This window comes from Colobus angolensis, unplaced genomic scaffold (genome assembly GCF_000951035.1).
Source record: "Colobus angolensis palliatus isolate OR3802 unplaced genomic scaffold, Cang.pa_1.0 Scaffold231, whole genome shotgun sequence".
Taxonomy (NCBI): domain Eukaryota; kingdom Metazoa; phylum Chordata; class Mammalia; order Primates; family Cercopithecidae; genus Colobus; species Colobus angolensis.
Genome location: NW_012115500.1, coordinates 5,366,723 through 5,380,571, shown reverse-complemented (window position 1 = coordinate 5,380,571; position 13,849 = coordinate 5,366,723). Strand labels below are relative to the sequence as shown.

At 39.9% G+C, this 13,849-nt stretch overlaps 1 protein-coding gene across 4 annotated transcripts in view; it reads right to left on the bottom strand.

Moving 5' to 3' along the window:
* Positions 1-13,849, bottom strand: part of ELAVL2 (ELAV like neuron-specific RNA binding protein 2) — a 140,522-nt gene that overhangs the window by 122,027 nt on the left and 4,646 nt on the right. For 2 of the 4 annotated variants that reach the window (XM_011944487.1, XM_011944489.1), the window contains exon 1: positions 13,757-13,849. The exons of 1 other annotated variant lie outside the window; for it this stretch is intronic. The gene's annotated coding sequence lies outside the window, so the exon portion shown is untranslated. Of the gene's footprint in view, positions 1-13,378; positions 13,632-13,756 lie in introns of those variants that run through there. One more of the 4 variants, XM_011944490.1, reaches the window with a different exon arrangement.

Sequence of the window (13,849 nt, the reverse complement as noted above, 5' to 3'; positions counted from 1 at the left end):
TTTATGTACAGCAAAAATAAGGTAGCTAGGAAGGAAGTCAACAAATGACCTTCACTAACCACCTCCCACACTGTGTTACAAGCCTTAAAGGTTATTTTCCTTCACAGCACAAATCACAATTATATATAATAATTTATAGAACTTTAACATAATGTCTCCTCCAATGAACTCTAAGTTCCATATCAGCAGGGAGTATACTGTATTCACTACTATAGTATTAATACCTAAGGCAGTGTGTGGCATATAGTAAGACCGCAAATATTTACTAAACAAATGAAACTTTGCACAGGAAACAAAGACATGTTCACAATGTAAACTGGCAAAATAATTGTTTTTAAAGCACTGCAGGGCAGAAAAGCCTGGATCAACAAATCAAAAACTGAATAGAAGGATAATTAAAAAGAGCAAAATGCCATTCATGACAGGAGGCCAGAAACAATAAAATAATAAAATGTTAAATGCTAGGAAGAGAGAGATAAGTTTAAAGTTTTAAAGTGGCTACTAATAAAAACTTTAGAAGTAAACATTTCAAATATTCATAGGCTAATATTTAATAAACTGTCATCAAATTGCCTCATTTCTTTGAGATGATAACAGAGAATAATCACAGGCAATGAGAGAGAGAAATAAATGTTAGCCATAATGAAAAATTCCTTATGGGTAAAGGTCCACAAAATTTCTTAAGGAGACTGAACTATAACAGCCAAAACTTAAAGTCCCTGGATCTCTTAATGCTTCTGAATTCCACAGGGAACTGGGGAACTACAGAATCATTTTACCCAACAAAATCTCTAGTAGTCTTCGCCAAATTTAAGGAAACACAGTAAAAATTAAAGAGAAATGGTACATATTCGTTAAGGTCAAAGTTTAAGGTTACTATGTCCTATAAAATGCAATGATGAATAAAATGCTATTGAGCTTTCACTCTCAACAATTAACTTCTGCTTCATCCTGTGATATTCTAAATTACAGCTAAAAGGTACCGAGCAGCCTTGGCAGGATCCCACCTGACTGCTTTGTGCATAGCCTGTTGGGCCAATTTTATACCAGAGGCACCTGCTTGAAATATGTAGAGACAATCTGATGACCTTATTTTCTCAGGTTTACACCAGCTTTGCATAGCACAAGGATAACATTTATACTCTAGAAAGAGTAAAATATTTGCAGAGATGATAAATCAGAGAACATGCTGGCATGCAGCTACTTCAGCTTCTCAATTCTAAGACATTTGGATTGAAAGATGCACCACTAACCTCACAGCTTAGGAGGACAAGGAATCACGACATTAACATAAGAGACTCAAAAGTAATATAAAAATTGCATATGTAAGACATGAGAAAACATGGGAGTAGTTAAGGCAGTTTTTGCAAAAATTTTCCTGTAGAGACTGAAATTCTAGTAAGATTACCTATCATTCATGATTTACTTACAGATGCAAATACTTTTCAATTGATTATCAGTCTCAAGTACTATATTCTTTCTTTAAATTATTACCTCTATTCCAGACTTTTGAGTTCTACTACTCTAGTGACCTTCAAATATTTTCCTGAATTTCTACTACAAACACACTATGTGAAAGATCAAGTAATGAACAAGCACAGATGGCCTCTTTCTAGGGAAGAGCAAAAAAGTCATTTTGAATCTGTAATTCTTTGTCATCCACCCCCAACCAATTTTTCTAACAGTAAAGTTGGAGAAACAGTAAAGTTGGAGAAATACTGAAAATTTATGGAGAAAGGTGAATCAAGAACAATCTTTACTGAGTGGATATTTTGTTTATTCCAATTTGGATATCATACATCCTACTGAACACCTGACCTGCCATTTTTTTCTCAGAACAAAAAGTGGTACTTATAAAATCCCACCTGATTGGGAAAACATTTTTTTTCATAAACCTAACAAGTTTAAAAAACAGCCCTTACAGATTATCTACTACAATGAGCCAGGGTTATCTCAATGTCACTTTCACCTTTTTCTTGATTTCAACAGCATCCTAAAAAAAGCCTGAAAACAGTGTCTTCATTTCCTTGCTTACAGATAATAACCAATCCATACTTTGTACGGTTCCAAAAAGTAATCCTCCAAGTCAAGGATGCCAGCTGGCATCAGAAAGTCACCAGCCTGTGATGGAATTGCCTCCAGAAGTCACCCAGTCATGGACCTAAAATAATCCAAGGTCAGAATCCTGGCCCTGAGGAACAAGTTGTGGGCATACTGCGAGGAGTGCTACAGGGACCACAGTGAAGCTTAAAAAAAAATTATAAATATAAACAATAATGCTAGTACAACAACCCCTCCACTGGGGAACCAAACAGCCTCTACAGCAATTTAATATGGAGGTGAGATACAGTTGCTGCTGGAGTCACACCATTTTATTACAAAACACCCCTAAGAGAAGCAATATATTCTCCAAACATGAAAACTGAGTTGCTTCTTGGATCTGATTTCAGCCACCTCACACTACAGCCAGCAGAACTACCAAAAGTGGAAAGAACATCATCATTCTAGGATCCATGGAAAGAGGTACAGAACTAGGAGTCTGACCTGATCCTACTTCCCCACTTAGTTGTATCCTTGGGCAAACCACCTGACCTCTGAGCTTCATCTTCCTCACCTATAAAACATCACCGCAGGGAGCTGTGGCAAATTTCTGTAAGGACAGAAAGACTAGGTGTTATCACCATTAACAGAGGAAATGTTCCATCTCCTGGTTCCATCACCTTGGGGTAGTTCACCATCTTCAACTGCCAACTCCACATATTTTTCTATCTTCCTAATGGTAAGTCAACAACTAAAAAGTGGCAGATCCCTGCTGTCCCATCCCAATCCACTGCTAACTTGACTGGCCAACATAAAATTTCTTACTCTCACATTCTCAAGAGGGAATCATTTGGAAGTTACCATAGAAGTTGTACAAAAGAAAAACCAAAACAGATGTCTTCACTCTTCCTGTCTAGATCACAAACTATTATTCACTATAAAACCAACGATTTCACCCTGCTGTCCACAAAACAATGTTTGTAAGTCAGCCAAACTATTTGGGAATTTTTTTTTCAGAAAGTCCAAGAATCAAGAATACAAATTATTTCCCAAACAGTCAGTTCCAACTGAAGGAATGAGCCTCTCCAGTACACCAAAAAGGTAATGCAGTGTACAGGCTGTTCAATCAACTTTCAAGGAAAAAAAAAAAATAAAAGGAAAAAACAGTAATGTAAATTCCATTCAGGGAGAAAAGAAAAGCAGCAGCCAGGCCTCAGAACACCAAGCACTGGCCTAAGAAAGCTATAGTCAGCAGCCCAGACAACACATGCTCCTAGAAGACATGGCCTTAGGCATGAAGATGACCCAAGGAGAAAGCATAGATCAATGCTCTGAAAAGCATCCCAGTTACTGTCCTGTTACTTGCTTCTTGCTCCTGCAACTATACTCCTAAAAGGGAGGAAGCCAAAAAAGTTATAATTATTTTGACTTTTTCCTAGGTGTTTTGAAAAATAAACGCACACCCAGAGGAGGTTGCTGGTACATAATGTTGTCAACAGAGTAAAACTCTGGGGGAAACTCCCAGCTTCACGTAGTCTGACACACACACGTGCCTCAGATCCACTCTTCTGGGACAACAGTGGAATTAAGACAGTTTGTCTCTCCAGCCACACCCTAAAACCTGAGTAGGTTTTGCATAAATATTTTCCACCTGTGACTGAGCTCTTGGCAAACTAGGAAATAGTTACTCATGCCATAAAAGAAAAGCAAAGGTAACAAAAACGATATGGGAGGAACAGGGGAGGGAACAAGACACAAAAAGCAAAAAATAGACAAAATGGAAGAAGAAAACACACAGTCCTGTCCCTAAAGCAATAAGCAACAACCCGGCCTGATCCCTTGATTCCCAGACTACAGGGATGTGTCCCTTTGTTCAATTCCTAAAGCACTCAGTTTCTACTATTAAATGCAAGAGTGCGGAGTGTGTGATTTTTAAAGTTATTTTCTGCCTCATCTCCTTAGGCAGAGAGACCAAGGAATATGAGGTAAAGGGCACTTTATACACGTCTCAATGTTCTCAGTATACAGCTCTCAGTAATTTGTGATGAAACAGTAAGTATTACACAATCTTCCTGGCTTCTGAACATAATCTCAACACAAAAACTTGAAGAATATTTTTATAGATCCTTTAACAAAACTTAAAAACAAAATTAGATGAATTTGGAAAAGCCCTAGACTTCAAGTTAACTAGCAGCCCACATATATCAAAGTCATTCTTACTGCACAGTAGAAGCTCCACGGGAATGACTCCCAATCTTTAGGGGGATAAAACATGCTTGTTTTTACTGATGTTCAATTCCCCACCCCAATCCAGTAACTAAGCCACCCTGAGGTGCCACAATCAGATGTTGCAGGGAGCAACAAAAACAAGCAACATATTCATCTAAAAGAATCATATAATCATAGAATAGAAGACGCTTGGTACCAAGAATTTTTAAGTGCCTCAGAAAAGTAAGTTCCAAATGTACCTAACAATGATTTTTTTAAATCATACACAGTTAATTCAAAATTAAGTATTTAAGTAAGCATACACTTGTACTCACACTCCAAATATCAAAAAAAACAAAAAACAAAAAACAAAAAAACAAAAATTGGCTGCGTTGCAGAGTAAGCCAATGTTTCAAACTGCCAACATTAAGCTATTATTCTGAAGGGTTTTGCTAAGATGTTCAATACAGGGGCACATTCTGATTCATCGTTATAACTGGCCTAGCTCAAGTGGCTGCCAGGAGAGCAGGGTTTTATGGGCATTGTTCCATCCTAAGAAGCTACATTAATGCTGGGTTGATAAAACAGATCTTTATATCTATTTGCCAGGTTGAACAAAAGTTAACTAGAAATGTAAGTGCTTAAAGTCACCAAAAGGAAGGCTCTACACTGACATTTTCTACCTACTTGGCATTCAACTGTATTCATCTCACTAGACATCAACACACACTGAAGTTGCTCTCTGCTATTCAAATTGCGCTATTATGCTCAGGAGTAGATTAATATTATCCACCTTCCTTATTGTAAAATAAAATTACAGCATTGGTCCAAACATGACATGTGGAGCCTCTTCCTACTTCTGCTGGTGCATCACCCTGCTCTACGGCACACACGGGAGAGCGCCTTGCTAAGGCTGCCCTGCTGCTTCTGGAGTGGGGGAGAAAAGAAAAAAATAAAGGGGCAAGGGAGAGAAATAACACCCACATAAACCGCACACCTGGTAGTCTCATATCAGCTTTCTTTTTTTTCCATAACAATCTGAGGGGAGAATGTCATTCATAAGCTCACACCATCAGCAATGAGGTTAGCAGGTGGGCCACAGGCCTCTTTTAAACAGCTCATAACTTCCTATTAGTTTTTACAGCACCAAGTAACAATGTTGACCCCAAAGAATCTGAACAAATAGAAGCAGGCAAACGGCAGGGAGAAATCCTTACTCCCAATGGGGACAGGTCTAAAATCCCAGGGGGGGAAGGAGAGAAAAGGTAACTTAAGCTGAGAGAAGCTCATTTTATAAAAGGAGAAACTGTTTTTCAACCAGGGGTTAAGGAAGGAGACACCCAAAACACATCTTCTCTGATGTAAAGGAGACTGTAAGATCTAAATGTGTAAGGAGCAATTTCAATTTAACATGATTCAAACATTATCTGCAAATACGAGAGATCAAAAGAATATAAAATCTTTAGAACTACTGCCTTTGTCTTTATACTTAACTTTTCAATTCACGGGGCTTTAGGAAGTACAGCATTAGAGACACCAAGGCCAGGAAAACAAACCAAGGCCAAAGTGAAACAAGTCATGCTTCATCCTCAAGGGGCAGTGGATAAATGTGGACTCCATTGTTGCTCCATCCTTCCAAGTTTTCAAGAAGCAAGACATTTGGGTCTAGATCTTTATATATTACCAAACCCTAAATCAACAACTCAAAACTATTTAAAACACAGTTCAGGGCAATCAAAACACCTACAGGCCATATGAAGCTCACGTGTCACCCTTCGGGACCTGTGGCAGAAATAATTTGTCCACTGATACCAACTGCTCCTTCTGGTATCAGTGATTCACTAGGTCACAGAAGATATTCTTAAGTAAAATGTAACAAAGTGCTAAGAGCCAATGCAAAAGCACAAGCAAGACAAGAAAATAAAGGAACAAGTGAGCAGGTTGTACCTGATCCCAAATTACCAGGCCCTGGAACTAAGCACAAGGCTCAAAAGGATAAACAAGGGACAGAGAGCAAGTACAGAGGCATTCCAAAAAGGGGAGGAAGGCTGTGGGTAGTTCAAGTTCCTTGCGGAGACTATGGAGAAGGGAAGAGATGAAAGTCAAAAGCACTGATGACCTCGTATTTGAGAAAAGTCCATGAGTCATTCATAATCATAGGACAGAAAAGACCTCAAGGGTTTTTAAACAAAATAAGCCAGTTATCAGTAAATAGCACCTGGGGAGATCAAAAGTGGTGCTGAATAAACTCAAACAGAAATAGGCCTTACCTGGGAACAGGTTATAAAAAGTTGCCCACTCTCTACAATAAATGTTGTATATTTAACACATTCTGGATACTTCTGCAATAAAGGTGGATGACCCCCTCACCTGCCATGTCACCTCCAATAAAGCAACATCAGTATAACAGAAAATTCTTACTTTTGAAAAGCAGCTCAGAGAAAAGATTAATTGCTCCAGAAATATTTTCCCAACCTTACCCAATTCACTGAATTTATTTTCAGATACACTGTGATTTGCTTTGAGAAATAGCTCTTATACTTCTGATATACACAAATGATGTCTAAAGAATAAAAAAAGTGCTAAACATCCTTTAAAATCTGAACAAGTGAGCAATTTCCAATAACTTACTTGACAGGGCATCCATCAATGATGTTCACACCATTAGCAATGAGGGGAAAAAATGTATTTCTGTGTAAATTCCATTTTGTGATGTATAGGAATGGATCCTTGATAAGAGGTTAAATAAAATTCAAATCAGGGAAAATGTGGACTATTTTAATATAAATGGTTAAATTTAAAATTTTGATTTTTCACTGAAAAAATATGAGAAATTTAAATTAAGAAATTTATATTCCTGGAATGTTAGCTGGCTAAATCCTCAGTCTCATATGTAATCTTTTAGCATTATTTATATTTTCAAGGAAAATGCATTTTAAACTTTCCAAGTTCCATCATCATAGTTTTAAATATGTCTATTTCCATACTGAAATGTCCAAAGTCACAACTCTCCCAAATCCTCCCTGCAGTCTGGGATTTTTCTTTTCCTTCACGGCAAAAATAAACATATGATGGTGTATTATAAAAAAACAAAATCACTAAAAATGGTTCATAACACACTGAAAGCCAAAAATATAAAACTAATCAAGAGGTAACCACCTATTACCACCTTTCCAATTCAGTCAATGTCATTTCACTGCCAAAAATCTTGCACTTCAATATGCTCATCTTTACGTGGTCCTTGAGATGGGGAGGGTAAGATTTTATACACAATCAAAGGATAAGAAACCAAGGACATAGGTAATTAAACCAAATCAGATGCTGAAAACCTCAGACTTCTAGCCTAGTATTTTCCACCTGCCTGTGCTAAATTAAGAGTTTCAACCTAAGGGACAAAACCTACTGAGACAACTCAGCAAATAAACTGGCTACACGGTGCTCACAAGACCTTATGTGTGTGATTATTTGTTTACAAAAATGGAATGGATTTTAAAACAAACTGAGACAGGCAAGCTTAGAGTCTGTCATCCTTCAAAGAACACTAAAGGCGCACATCACTAACTCAACAGCAGACAAGAACCTCTGAATGGCTTCATCCCTTTCTCACTAGTATAAGACGACAACTCTAATTGCCAAAGTCCTATTTCCCAAATGGAACCTCATTTTAACACTCTCTCTTCCAAACTGCAAAATACTAAAAACTGTATGGAAATTTCTTATTTGTATATATTTCTCTAGGAAGAGACAGCTACAGCTTTCTTCAAATGCTTATAAAGAGACTCCAGCCCCTCAATATTAACAAGAACTTTCAATTGCACAGTAATTCAAAAAAAAAAAATGCAGGAAAGCTAAGAATCTCAAAACAACTACCACTGCCTAGTCCCATAAAGAGATGAAATTAGTCCAGAAAGTGTGCACTAAAGCTTTCAGTGAGAAAAAAAGGAATAAAAATCCATGTTGAAGGAACAGTTTATTGATTTGATATTTACAAAAGATTTTTGTGATATTCCATTACCATAGTCTTTAAAGTTGCTGAAATAATCTCCAATAATGAACAACCCACAAAAACAAAATTCTGGAAGTAAAGAACATTTAGAATATAAATTTGCTTTTCATGATAAACTTTTTTAAGTCAAAGGAAAAACCTGACTATTAAATCTATCAGTACAGATGGTCCCCAATTTATGATGGTTCAACTTACGATTTTTCGACTGTATGATGATATAAAAGCAATACACGTTTAGGAGAAACTATATTTTGAATGCTGATCCTTTCCCAGACTAGCAGTCTGTGGTAAGAGACTCTCTGATACAGGACAATGGTAACAAGCCACAGCTCCCACTCAGTCAATGGATCACCAGAGTAAACAACGGATACTCCATATTGCCAGATAATTTGGCCCAACTATAACATAAATGTTCTGAGCGTGTTTAAGGTAGGCTAGACTAAGCTCTGATATTCAGTAGGTTAGGCGTATTAAATACATTTTTAACTTAATGCCATTTTCAACTTACAATGGGTTTATCAGGAGCATCCGCATTAGATGGGACAAGGGAAAAATATACATGTACATCAAACTGTAGATAATATACCTGGTTCAAAATATACAAGTGCTAAAGCAAAACCTTCAATGTGCCTTAAAAAAAAAAAAAAAAAACTATCATTTTACTGTCACTGTCTTACAATAAGTATAATTTTAAATTTGTCAAGTTTGTTTTTTTTTTTTTTTTTGAGACGGAGTCTCGCTCTGTCGCCCAGGCTGGAGTGCAGTGGCTGGATCTCAGCTCACTGCAAGCTCCACTTCCCGGGTTTACGCCATTCTCCTGCCTCAGCCTCCCGAGTAGCTGGGACTACAGGCACCAGCCACCTCGCCTGGCTTGCTTTTTGTATTTTTTAGTAGAGACAGGGTTTCACCAGGGTTTCACCGTGTTAGCCAGGATGGTCTCGAACTCCTGACCTCGTGATCCGCCCGTCTCGGCCTCCCAAAGTGCTGGGATTACAGGCTTGAGCCACCGCGCCCGGCCAAGTTTTTTAAAATACATTTTTAAAAGTGGGAAAGGGGATTTTGCATGTCAGACCTTATCTGCTATTCATTTTCATTCAGAAACTGATGTCATGGAATCCAGTAATATAAATATATACTAAGAAACTGCAAGTTTTAAAAAAAAGACACTATAAGGCATTCTATAAACTGGTTTAGTTTTATCCCTATTCCACCTATTCTTACGACTTTCTGGGTTATTTTAACTATTTCACTCCTCAAAGCCCCTATCCTTCTCTTCATAAAGATTTCTTACAATGAAAATCTATTATCTGTTATCACACAAAAGTATTCCGCAATATTCAAAAACGTAAGATGTCATTAAGAATATCAATTCAATTGACGCACAGAAAGCCTAACTCAAAGCTCTGAGAAAATAACACTCGTTGCAAAAATAGATATTTTTATTAGGACCAATCTCTAGAAACTTAGCACTGATACTAAAGCGGAAGATGTCTATGAGAAAGCATTTAGCACAGCGTTGCTCACACATGAGTTACCTTTTGTTTTGTTTTACACAATAGAATACAAGCCTAGAGATACGGAAAATCTTCCCTTGAAATAAAAAATTATTCTAGCGACCTTACTAAAGTGAAACGTAAGATATACATCACACAAGCTGAATGCCAAATCAGTTAAATTTACTAGTGAAAAATATCCTAAGTATTCCACAAAAATCTAGGATTTTATTACACAAACCTCAACTTTTTTCAGGCTCCAAAAGTTATCATTTAAAGCTATAAAAAAAAAAGTACCTTTTAATATGTAAAAGCCTTTAAGCACTGTCTTTTAAGCTTAAGTGTCTTCTGTTTCCACTTGGCAAATTTACATTATTTGAAATCCTGAAATAATTAACTAGCACTATAAACTGTCTAGTATCCTGAACCAAATAAATACACAATAAATGTTCTTCCCAAATTAGAACATACAAAAGTGTGGATTTGGCACTGAACTACAATATGTGGGCTCTGTGCATAACCATATCGGTGAAGATTTCTACATCTCGAAAATAAAAATGGCCAAAGCAAGAAAAAATTGTATGCATTTTATGTCCTCCACAGTGAATTTGATAGTCAGGTGTGGCATCACCAGACATAAAGCCTTCAAACAGTTGTATAATATATCAACAAAGCAGCCACGATGACAGCTAAATACTAACAAGCGGAAAAGCATCTAACCAGGAAAACTATGTAATCTGTGCATCCCAGTTCAAAATGAAAATGTAGGGTAACCTTGTACAAAAATTCTTACGAATTTCAAGATTGGGGAGGATGTGCAACCATGCCGGTTACAAGCTGGAAAAGCAGTCCTGCCTATAACTAAGCACTCATGGCACAAAAAAAATAAAATAAAATAAAAAAAGTAACCTTCCCACACACACACTCAAATGTGGTAGCTTACAATAATTTTTAACTTGTCCAGCTGAGTAGCCAAGAAACAAAGAGCCGGGGGTAGACTGCTATGGGCAGGTTTTCCACAGGGTGGCACACCATCTGGACCTAATACCACCTCACCTATCCCGCCCTCTTAAAATGTCAACAAAAAAGTAACCAAACCAAGCTAAGTACCACAGATTCTAGCCTCTCACAATTCCAAATATTATGAATGATAAAGGTGGTAATAAGAATGTGATGATATGCGAAAAAACTGATGCTACCATGCAGACAAGCCATCAGAAAGGTGAATGGTAAAGTCAGTCTTGGTAAGAAGCTTAAGAAGCTATTTCAGAGTATCTAGTCCTTTGGGGAAAAAGAATATGAAGTCTAATTTGCCACTGTGGTACTCTTGTGCCATGCTAATGCCTGAAAAGCGTCACAGTTTTTTGTTTTTTGTTTTTTTTTTTTCAGCAAAGAGGAAAAGGCTGATCCCAGCTTAGAAGTCAGGATATTCTGGAAGGCTTTATTGTGTCCTTAAAGAGAACCTAAGACTTGCTTCTAGAACAGAAGTGGGGTGGCAGGAGCGGAGGCGCATTATTTTTAAAAGATAAGCAGGGAAGGCTGGAAAAGCCATGAGTGCTTGGTTACAGGGATTCAGCCAGCAGCATCTGTCTGTGGACAAATAACCAAAAGGTTGGTTCAAGGAGTGATGGTACTGACACTTACAGCATCATTCTCCCTTAACCTACCAGGAGCTGAGTCTTAACTAAAACCACTGAAACTGGGACAGAAGTGCTTTGTTTTTCTCTTGTGAAGAGGCGGTAACCAGAACAAATCAACCAAGAAAACTAAATAAGAGAGGATCTATAAAAACACATCTTAGGCCTAAAAAAGAAAAAAGTAACAGGTAGAGTGGCAGACACTGATCAGCACTGGGTATTTGTTCTAAACAAGGAGTATACCCTAAAACTAAAATTCCCTTGAACCACAGGGAAAGAGCGTGTGCACTGAATACAGCTGACTTGATTGTTCCTGAAAGAAGACACTACACAAGAAAGTAAACACTTAAGACAAGGAAGAGGGAGGGGCTTATACACCTAAAGTTGTTTTTCAAGGGAAGAAGAAGAAAAAAAAAACTAACTCCCCGAAAGGTGGCAGCACAAAGTTACCCAAATAACAGGCAACAAGAGGCCGGTTTTAATCACACAAAAATAAAAATACTCTCTCAAAAAGGAAAAATTACAAAAAAGGAATCACAGAAATTTTAAAGTAGCGTGTTTCTTCATATTCTAATTTTTCCTACCCAATTCTGGCCTTTATCTTCCAGATGTTTTCTTCCTCTTCTTTCTCTCCCCATAGTTTAAAATTGCAAGCGAACTTCCCCCCTAACTATATCCTCCCCACAACCTTCACAGTGTTACCTTAACATCCCAACAAACCTCCTATTAAGGACCCGACCACAAATGCAGTAACATTCGGGTCCACTCAGCAATACAGTCACCATTTATATACCCTAAGGTTCCTAAGACAAGATAGATCTAGGACAGCTTTTCCACCCGCTCACCAAAATGGAGACTCCAGGTCAGCTTCCACAAGAAATGGGAAATTCAAGCGACTGTGGCGAAACGACTTTTGAGAAAACTCTTCAAGGGCAACAAAACAATATTTCAAACAAACAGATTTTACTTGAGGGAATGGGGACATTACATACCAATTGATATTCGAATGGTTTTAAATGGACTGATTTGCCGTAAGTTTTGAGGCTGAGCTAAATTTTTATGAAGAATTATTAGGAATAGGGTCACTAGAAAATTAAGTTTTAAAAGCGCTTTTGTCCTTGCTTAAGGTATTACATTTGGGCACTGCAAAGAATCGTTCTTTGAGGGAGGGAATAAAGGAGAGTGGACAACTCGTAGCATAATCTTCCTTTTCCCACGTTTTCAGAAAATGTGGAGATGATAGGACTTGAAAATCTCTGTCGTAAAGACGGTCTTTAAAAATGCACACAATTCTAAATGACCATCTGGACAGCTACAACTCCATGCTCATAGCTCGCATCTAGAGGCATGGTTTTACGCTCTGGCCCTCAAGGATAACAAGTAGGCTTTTAAGGAAATGCCGTGAGAAAGACTCTGCTGGCTGGGCATTGTCACGGCCACTGGAGGAGCATCTGCCAGTGAACCGACACTGGCTGCCCCAGTCTCACCAGTGCACGTACACACGTCCGTGCACCCAAGCCGCCGCCGCCGCCGGGCCCTCCCGGCCAAGCTAGAGGAGCAGCTGCCGCAACCACGGCAGGCGAACTGAAATCCCAGAGCCGGCCTCGCCCGGCAGAGCGCCCGCGCTTCCCGCGCAGCGCACGCCTCGCGCGCAAACCCGAGATGTGACCGCGAGCTGCGACCTCGCGCGGCTGCGACGGGCTTCACCTAACACGCACAAGAGGATCATCACTGCTCTTGCTCTGTGCGCCCGCGGCCCTACACCACCTCCGCACACAGAGCGGCCAGTGCAAGTCTCCAAAAGCCCCGAGAGCTCCAAGGACCGCGCGCAAGGAAGTGCCGTAGCAAGTGGGCACACACTAGACACCACCCCGGCGGTTCCGCAGAAGCCAGTGCACACATCTTCCCGCAAGGCGGGGTTGCCAGTCCAACACAGGAATCCTGCCCTTTTTCTAGAAAAGCCCCCTCCCCCACTCTCCCTCCAATACACTCACCTGCGTCCCAACAGTTTCCTTCTCGCGCTACACGCGGCCGCACCCGGGTACGTCCACGCCCGTGCACGCTGCCAGGCGCGACTGGCCCCGCTCGGCTCCCGCCGCCCCAAACCTGCTTGCGCCCACGGGAGGGGCGGTGCCACCCCCCGAGGCGCCCAATTCTCTACACTCCCGCCGCAAGGGGCTGAGCTCTAGGAACTTCGCGGGCACAACCTCCGCCGCCCCCACCAGTGTTCCCGCCCAGAGCTCGGACGAGGGCACACCACCCCCACCCCACTAGGCGCAGCGGGGGCGCGCACAGACCTTACCCTCGGCGGCCAAAATGAACCAGGGACAAGGCGCGGGCGCCGTCCCCGCCCCCACGCCCCCCGCACTTGCCTGCTGTGACTCGAAGCTGCAGCTACTACAGCTCGTGCCGCTGGCCGTCAGCACAGCCGCGGAGGAGTCGCTCTAGGCGAGCTCCGCGGACAG